This window comes from Ceratotherium simum, chromosome 25, assembly GCF_057802395.1.
Source record: "Ceratotherium simum simum isolate JZ-2026a chromosome 25, ASM5780239v1, whole genome shotgun sequence".
Classification (NCBI taxonomy): Eukaryota; Metazoa; Chordata; class Mammalia; order Perissodactyla; family Rhinocerotidae; genus Ceratotherium; species Ceratotherium simum.
Window position 1 is genome coordinate 40566446 of NC_141924.1, and position 9926 is coordinate 40576371.

The following is a 9926-nucleotide window of genomic DNA, read 5'->3' on the forward strand; positions in this document are numbered from 1 at the left end:
ACTCTCAATTCCATACTCTATAAGAGTAGATGATTGTAAATGGTGAGGCTCTTCATGGTCATGGTGGTCTGAAAAGGGAAACCAAGTCTACGGGGGATTGGAGATCAAGTTCGGATCAAAAGCAGGTGCAGGGCCTGCAGGGAGGTGTGCTGGCATCCTCAGTATCAGCACCACCTGCTCACAAAGCCACATCTCCACGCTCCCTGGCGGAGCCCAGTGCTGTTAGGGTTGGCAGAGCATTACAGGGAGCTTGGAAACACTTCCCCAGTACCTTCCAATTTTCCCTATTTGGTCAGTTCTGACTCCTATTAGTGCAATAACCTCCTAACTAATCCCTTGGCCTCTGTTCTTGCTTCACCTCCAATTCATTCTTCACGCTGCATTTGGAACAATCTTTCTGAAGACTAAATCAGATCTTAACGCTCCTAAGTTTTAACTCTTTCAAGAGTTTCCTGTTATAATTAGGATAAAGGCCAAATTCTTCAGCATGGCCTGTTCGCCCCTCTTGTCTCTGGCCTCGCTTCTCTCCACTGCCCCCCACAACACTGCACTTCAGCTCAGCGGGATTGCTTCCTGTTCGTCCCAGCTGTACCACCTGCTCTCTCTCCTCAGAATCAGGCACATTCTGCTGTCCCTTTCGCATTGATCATTCTTCCTCCTTTTCCCTCTTACTCCTATTTGTCTTTTATGGTCTCCGTTTAAAAGTCACTTATTTCAGAAAGCCTTTCTTTTCTTTTTTTTTTTTTTTTTGTGAGGAAGATCAGCCCTGAGCTAACATCCATGCTAATCCTTCTCTTTTTTGCTGAAGAAGACCAGCTCTGAGCTAACATCCACTGCCAATCCTCCTCCTTTTCTTCTCCCCAAAGCCCCAGTAGATAGTTGTATGTCATAGTTGGACATCCTTCTAGTTGCTGTATGTGGGACGCGGCCTCAGCATGGCCGGAGAAGCGGTGCGTCGGTGGGCGCCCGGGATCCGAACCCTGGCCGCCAGTAGCGGAGCGCGCGCACTTAACCGCTAAGCCACGGGCCGGCCCCAGAAAGCCTTTCTGAACGCTCCAGCTCCACTCCAAATGTGTCCAATGTAGCACTTGTCACGTTGCATTATAATTACCTCATTTTATTGAGATATAATTCACATACCGTAAAATTCACCCTTTTAAAGTGTATAGTTCAGTGGTGGCTAGTATATTCACAAGATTATGCAACCATTGTTACTTTATAATTTCAAAACATTTTCATCATCCCAAAAAGAAACCACCCACCATTTGATAGCCACTCCCCGTCCCCCTCTTCCCCATCCACTGACAACTACCAATCTCATTTCTACCTCTATGGATTTGTCTGTTCTAGGTATTTCATACAAATGGAATCATAGAATATTTGTGCTTTTGTGTCTGGCTTATTTCACTTAGCATAATGTTTTCAAGGTTCATCCATGTTGTAGCATGTATCAGTATTTCATTCCTTTTTATGGCTGAATAATATTCCATTGTATGTATATACCACATTTTGTTTATCCATTCATCAGTTGGTGGACATTTGGATTGTTTCTTCTTTTTGGCTATTATGACTAATGCTTCTATGAACATTTGTGTACAAATTTTTGTATGATTATATGTTTTCATTTCTCTTGGATATGTACCTAAGAGTAGCATTACTGGGTCATATGGTAACTCGTGTTTTCTACAGCAGCTATTTATATATACCATTATATACCATTTCACATTCCCACCAACAATGTATGAGGGTTTAATTTCTCCACATCCTTGTCAACAATTGTTGTTTTCTGGTTTTGTTTTGTTTTTTTTTTAATGATAGGCACCCTAGTGGGTGTGAAGTTATAATTGCCTTTTAAATGGCTTGTTTTCCTCATGACTCTAAGAATCTGTGAAGGCAAAGACTATGCTACATCTTAGTCATTATTGTACTCCAGTGCCTAACACATTGAGTAGGTGCTCAATTAATGTCTCCAAAATGGGTGAGAAAACCTAATTCCTTCCTATTTGTGTCTATAAATTCAGGAGATATAGGGGCTGGAATGGGAAGAGATGTTTTGGCTGCCGGTCCACACGCTCTTCACCAGAATGCCGCAGGATTCTAACCACCACACTACATAGACGGCTCCCTGGCTTCAGTCGTCTTACCTGAGAGGTTCCCTGCATGCAGAACGGCATGAGTGCTCATTTAACCAGCACAGAATGGGGAAGAACACTTTTGACTCCGCTGGCATTTTAATCAGTGATTCCAGGGAGTCTTTCGATTTCAGACACATTTTCTGAGGACATGTGAACATTGCCTAAGGAGAAAGCCATTCACTCTGAGTGAAAGTGGAGAAAAGCAAAGCAAAAGTTCCTTTACTGGACACAGACAGACCACATCGACTATACATTCAGAATAATGCAGACTGAAGCCAGGTTGTCGGGGTCTGAAACAACTCTATTTAGCCAGGTTACAGCTGGGGTCTCATCCACTGCTTATCTTTTCCTAGCACTCTGTGTTTATTTGTCCCAGTGTCCCAACATCTTGGATTTGTAAAGGTGAGCTGGAAGCAAGGAGGTGCTAGTTTCCCGATTTCCTGGGGCACAGTCCTGTAAGGAAGGTGCCTGTGAAGGAAAACTCCCTGATGCCCTCTTGGCAATGTTCCCAGGGTTGTGAGTAGGTGGTGAGGGCCAGGAGTGCCATCTGCAAAAGCCCTGAATCCATCTCCACCCTTTGTCAACATGCCACCTAGTCAGGTTTTGCTCAGTCAGGAGTAATCTTCCATAGCATTTTCTACCATCTTTGTTTGTTTTCCTGTACTTTTTCCTCTCTGCGTGCTGTGAAACACAATGTTGGCCCAACCCTGGGAGCCTTCTGTTGAAATATAATCTTTAAACCTTGGGACTAGTTTTCAGCTCCATCTTCCCCTCAATAAATGTGGATTTACTGACTTAGAATCCCCACCTGACTAATTTCAATAAATGTTCCCTCTATTTTATTTTTCCCCTCAAAAACATGGTATGTATTCATGATCCTTTGAAGTGAGAGGATAGAAAAGGAGAAGAGAGACCTTTGGGACAGTCTTGGGTAAACAGTACTGACCTGTGTAAAGAGTGTTAGTGTTATCATATAGCAGTGAAAATACAAAAGATAGAAAAAATAACATAGCAATCTTTGTCCAAGTATGGCCCACTTGAACTCTGGATGGTATTTCTGCACTGTAGGAAAATTCCAGAAATCTCTCTGGCTGCAAATGTTTCCCTCACCTTATCTGTCTCTGCTGATAAACTAGGATGAGCTTGATCTCAGCAGGTATCAGTTGTTCGAGGAAGTGCAGCACCAGCCTAGGGGCAGCAGTATCTGCGCTCATGTTCTGTGCTTTACCTGATTGCTTTAATGCTCTCTGAGTGGTCATCTTGCCCAGGTCTTCAGTCAGCAGGTTAGTTTGCATGCCTTCATAAAATGCTAATCTCAGAGAAGTCAGATACCAGCCTGCCTGTGCCAGGGTGCAAGGTCTATGCTTTGGAGCACTAGTTGAACTCACAGGAAGGGGAATTCTGCCAAAAAAGCCCAAAGCTTCTAGCAACTTTGTTTTCTTTGGCACACTAACTAGGATCAAATTTACTGGGCCCCAGTTTACATTCCCAGTGCCTCCAGCAGAGAGAAACATGTGGCTCTTGGTCCCGTGTTTGCATGCATGACTCATCTTCTGATAGCTTTTGACCAGTTAGGCAACCCTGCTTTTGAGCAAGCCAAACACTTGTAACTTGAAAATGGAAACAAAAGAGAATCTTGTGCAAATAGGCTGTGCTGGATTATTTAACTGTTCATTTCTTTGAAAAGTTCCTTTTGCTCTTGAGGATAGCATGTGAGATATATTCTGGAATTCAGGCAGAAATTCAGAAGGACAGGGCCGGCCCCGTGGCTTGGCGGTTAAGTGCACGCACTGTGCTGCCGGCGGCCCCGGGTTCGGATCCCGATCCCGGGTGCGCACTGACGCACCGCTCCTCTGGCCGTGCTGGGGCCGCGTCCCACATACGGCAACTAGAAGGATGTGCAGCTATGACACACAACTATCTGCTGGGGCTTTGGGGGAAAAATAAATAAATAAAAAATCTTTAAAAAAAAAAAAAAGAAATTCAGAAGGACAAAAATGCAAGTTTAAGCTCTGGATTCTGAACTGTGCTGCAGAATGGGGCGATTGTTACGGATAGACCAGAAACTTCGGCCTGCACCATTCATGCTGTGCTGTAATGCACATCTGGTCGTGTCCACCCTGTGGTTGTTTATTTAGAGAATTGAAGGGAAAGTTCTGAAACATCCTGTCACAGGATGTGCGATGGGCCTGCCTGAATGCTGCAGCCAGAGGAAATCTGGAGGAGCTGCGTGGTTTGTGATGACACTGCCCTCTAGTGGTGTGTCTGAGGCGTACATGAATAAACTGCAGGTGTACCCCAGTTTTCCAAAAAATTTACCCAGATGTATACCGGAGAGAGAAAGGAAGGAGGAGAAGGGAAGGAGGGAGAGACAGAAAGAGGAAGGAGGGAGAGGATTCTTGCCAATGAAGCTCGACCCTGAGGCTTCTGGACAGGGTGTCGGAGATCCAGCCAGGGGCTCAGTGAAAACGTTTTTTCCCAGGCTTCCAGCCGGTGCTACTAGCTAAACACCTTTATTAAGGATTTGTACTAGGGCTCTGGGTTCCTTTTCAGCCTCCATAGCTTTGTACCAGCCTCCCCTCCCCGGCCCACATTCCATTTCAAGGTAAGTCACTAACCACGCTGAGTGGTGGAACCGTCTCTGGCTAGACCAAGCTCCTTTTCTTGCAGCCTCCACCCTTCTTCGTGTTTCCTTGAGGCCTCACTGCCATCCTCCCAAATACTCCTGCTGCCCTTTGCACTTAACTTCATGCTGCCTTCCCACAGAGGGCGCGGCCCAGTCCTTCAGGTACCTGTGGGTGAGAACGTTTAGAGAGCTGCCTCAGCCCCGGGGAATGACAGGAATGCCGAGAATTTCAGGCGCTAGACCCACGGGAAAGATGTGTGGGCCCAGAGGGAGGGGCAGGGGCCTGCGCCACCGTCCGCTCAGGCTGCGGAACTGGCCCTGAGGCCGGCGCCTCATCTTGAAGTCCTCCCTGTCCGCTGACCTGGAGCAGAGGCCTCTGGGACAGGTGGTTGTTGGGTAGCGAACTATTGATATGCAAAATTAATTTGGCTGTAAACCTCGAGATATGAGTTATTTGCTGTAATATTTTAGTTGTATTCCACATAAGTGGTAAACAAAGCGAGGCAACTTTGCAGCTATCAGTCTTTTCAGTGTTGAACTGTGGGGTACTGTTCCTGGGTTTGAGACATCCTGGAACTTCTGGAGTCTTACTTCATTACAGGAAAGGAGGAAAAGTGGTGAGGGTTTGACTCAGAACTGTCACCAGAGCCTCTCTGGCTCTCTAGCCACATTAACTTTTTTGTTTGGATGTTTTTCAATGTTTTACACTTAACTCACACAATTATGAGGAAAACCATCAAGCCCACATCACATACCCAACATTTGTGACAATTAGAAGAAGCTCTCATGGGCATCATGGTTCGGTTGGTTGGGGAAGGTGAGGCTCCTGTTTGAGTTATTTATTTACCTGCTATCCTGAGGCATGTCTGGCTCTTGATGAAGACTTACTATTACCCTCAAACACCGCAGCCACCTCACACCACCGCCCGGCTGCACCTTCGTCTCCACGAAAACCTCCCTGGAAACATAAGCGTGTTGCTTAGGAGAGGCAGCACTTCCCTCAAGCATTCAGGCAGTGCAAACATTAACATGTGTAACCAGTTTAGTGAGATTCTTTCCTTGTGTTAGGGAATAAACATGAAAGGGTTTTATTTTTCCCATAGTTGCTACTAACTGTGTTCTGTCAAAACTCGCTTTGCCTGCCGGGTAGTAAGCTCCCTTAGTGGTGTCTCAGCCCAGTTCCATAACTTGTGTTACTTCCAGTTTATTAAAACTGTGTCATCGAAATCTTAAGACTCAACAGTGTTGGTTTTAGTTTAAAAATCATTTTCTGTTCAAAGGTCTTCTCCTTCCTTCTCTTCCCCCCACCCTGGGAAGAGCAGGAATCTGAAGTGCTAGAGGGCGGGATGGGGTCCTGGTCTGTTCTCCCGCACCTCAGCCCCTCTCCCGGGCTCACCCTCTGACGTAGGAGCTGAAGCCCACGTCGACTCTTCTTACCCGCCTGCTGCTGGTGAGGGTGTCTCGTACTCTCCTCCTCTTTCTGGAGACTGTGGCTGCTTATCTAGCCAACACTGACGGTCCTTTGCTTGATCCTGTGTGGAAGGAGTCTGTGGTTTCTCTTGGCGCACATGTGCTGGTTCTTCAGTGGGCCCTACAGGCTACCCCTGGCCAGGCTTCAGGTGGAGACCTCTCTCAGGTGCAATATTCTCCTTCATACCATGGTACAGATAGCTTCATGGGGAAGCATGATGGCTTAAGCCCAACCACCTTCCTTGGAGACTATCAGAGCCATGTGATACCCTTGCATTCTTGCTACTCCGAAGAGTAGCAATGCAACCTGCCTTCTGGCACTTCCTGTCAGCTTCAGCATCTCTCTCCTGCCCCTCCCCCTACTCTTCCAAGGATCAGATGCTGAGCTAGACCAGTGATTTGGCAACTTTCAGACCAGAGCCCATCTCCAATCCTCAATTTAGCAGTAGTGATGGGAAGCAACATTTCAGCCTCAGTCTTATTGTGTGGAAGGCCCAGGTCAGATTCTAACCTTCTAAACCATGCGGGGTGATGAAAGGGAGAGTTGCCACTCGACAGAGTGCGTGCCCCCAAGAGGTAACCCCGGTCTTTCTCCCACTCCTCTTTCATCAAAGAAGTGGGTCTTCAGAAACATTGACTGTCTCCAATCCCATGAAGGTGTCTGTCCCCTACATCTGTAAGTTATCCAAACGTGGAATGTGGGATAGAGTTTTTTCGTGGCTATAGGCCTTCCTCAACAATTCTTGATATTTGGCACCTGACAACAGTCTTTTTGTTATACCGTGATGTTGTGTTTCTCAGCCTGGCTTCATATTAGATTCAGTCAGTCTGGAAGTGGGATCTGGGTCTTGGTAGTTTAAAAAAAATCTCCTAGTGATTTTGGTACATGGTGAGGGTTAAGAACTTTTCATGACCAGTGCAGAGCCGAATGGGACCCCGAAGGGACAGCATTTAAATTCTGAAGAGAAAGACAGGTTAGTGTAAGAAAAAAGTGGTCTTGAGATGCAACCGGAGAAAGCAGACTTCTGTGTGAGTGATTTGAGGGATGAAGAATTTGGGGAGGAGATCCTAGAATAGGTCTATTTCCCCGAAAATCTTTCTTTCTAGTCATTTTGTCTTTCTCACCATCAAATACCCAATCTCAGTCCTTGAAAAAGATTTATTGGAGTTTTTGCTCTTGAACTTGTTCTTAACACTGCTGATTGGGCTGCACAGGCACTGTGCCCGAGCCCTGGGTTTAGACATGGGCCTCGCCCTAGAACATAGCAGAGAGTAGGGGCAAGATGAGGTTTCCGCAAATACCTATCATACAAAGCAGCTGGTCTCTTTTAAGATATTTGTTTTTTATTTTATTTATTTATTTTTTGTTTTTGTGAGGAAGATCAGCCCTGAGCTAACATCCATGCCAATCCTCCTCCTTTTGCTGAGGAAGATGGGCCCTGAGCTAACATCTATTGCCAATCCTCCTCCTTTATTCCCCCCCCCCAAGCTCCGGTAGATAGTTGTATGTTGTAGGTGCACATCCTGCTAGTTGCTGTATGTGGGACGCTGCCTCAGCGTGGCCGGACAAGCAGTGCGTCGGTGCGCGCCTGGGATCCGAACCCGGGCCGCCAGTAGCAGAGCGCGTGCACTTAGCTGCTAAGCCACGGGACTGGCCCCAGCTGGTCTCTTTTAAGAGGCTTAGCTCCTGGCTATGAGGAGAATGATTGCTACTTCCTCCTATGGCACTGAAAGTCTCCCTACTCAGATATCTAGTTTTTCCTTCTCTCCAGGCCTTCTTTTTCACCTGCTAAAATAGTACCTAGTGCCTCATAGTAAGCCCACTGGTGGGTGGTTGACCCCAAAGTCCAGAGGAAGAGGGGGAGCATCTCTTTTTTGTGTCTCCTTTTTAGGAGTGAGAAAACTTTCTAGTTCTTTCCATGTCTCAGTGACCAAGATTGGATCATATGTCCATTTTTAAGCCACTGACCAGGGAGGGGAATGGGATTCGTGTGGATGGATTAGACTCTAATGTGGAGTAGAATCGATATTGGCGAGTCGACCACGAAGAGCTTTCCTCTCTCACGGCACTTTCCACACCACTCAGTAGCATTCTCTTCACTTGTCTGTTTTCTCTAACAGGTCAAGGGTCTTGTCTTATTTATCTTTTTCTCTCCATGTCCTCCGGGAGTTTATAATCTGGTTAGAGATATAATATCAACCCACAAATGAGACATACACACACATATACATTTTAAGCAGATGCACACCACATTTAGTGGCACCATTTTATTCTTGAATTTGGGCCCCCTGACTGAATCAGCATTATAAAAGGCCATCATAGCAAAGGCGACTGGCAATGCATTTCCACCTACTACACTGGCAATAACTTTTCCAGTCTCTTCGAATCCTCTGAAGTCGTGATATGCCTCCAGCTGTATCTTCCTCTAGCTACTTATCCACAAAAGTGTTGGTCAGTCTGCCTTGGATGCAGTAATGTTTATGAGGCTTTTCATAAAGTCAGAGGACTTCTGTGAGTCTTTGTTGCCTAAGGGACTTTAGTCTCTGTTTCCTTAAAGGTGCCTAGAGCTGCAATCAAACAGGATGTGCAGGTTTCTCGTGATGCTCTTCTGGGTCCTTTTGGCAGGGACAGCACCATGATTTGAACAGCTTTTGTCAGGCGTTATTGATCAGAACTGTTTGCCAGAACACAAAATAAATGGAGAGAGACCACACTGGAATCAACAAAACACTTAAGGGAGCATGGTGGAGCTCTCAGTGCTGAGCAAGTGTGCTGTAGTCTGCTGCACTCGGCATCGGGGAAATACATATGAACAATTATTTATAAAATATTTTTGGAAAATAATTCAGACAAATAGGCTTAAAAGGAATAGATGCTACATGGAATGACGAATTAGTTATCCGTGTGCTAACATATTAAATGGTTGTGTAGTGAACTCGTTTGTGGTGCCTGTTCCACTTAGATCTCCTTTTTCAGAAGTAAACCCACAGCCCCTGCTAAAAGGGTGGCTTTAGGTGGCCAGGTTTGTGCTGTGGAACCCACATCCCTGTCCCCCAAAGATTGCACCAGGGCTATGGAAATCTGACCTAAGCTGAAGGAGTTAGATTTTCTTTCTTGTTTCCTAATGACGCAGAATCTGTGGTCAGGTGACGCTGAGTTAGGCCCAGTGCCCTAAGTGGGTGTCAGTGAGGCTTACGTTTGACTTTGAGGGATAGAAAGCAAAATTATGATGCCTAAACAAGATAGAAGCTCATTTTCTCTCACATAAACATAGCTTGCCGTATGAACCCTGGACTGCCTATCTCATTGCCATTGGGGATTCAGGCCTTTTCTGTCTTATTGTTCTGCCATCTTCAAAATGTGCTTCTGTCCAGCGGTATGCTGGTAAATTGACTCTCTGGGGGAAAAAAAGGCTTGATTTGTAGCATTTACCTGATTCCTATGGTGGAAATATTCCCACCGTGGCCAATTTCAAGTTACCGATGGTTTAATAACCAGCTTGCAGAATTCCTGAGTGTTCAATAATCTGCTCTCCTGAGCCCATAGGAGCCAGCTCTAGCATACCACTGCTTCTCCCTCATGGTCCAAAATGGCTGCCTCAGCTCCAGAGGTTAGAAACTGCATTTTAACCAGTAAGAGGGAAGAAATCGGAAGAGAAGAGCAAACTCCTTCCCCTTTTTGGGAAACCTTCCAG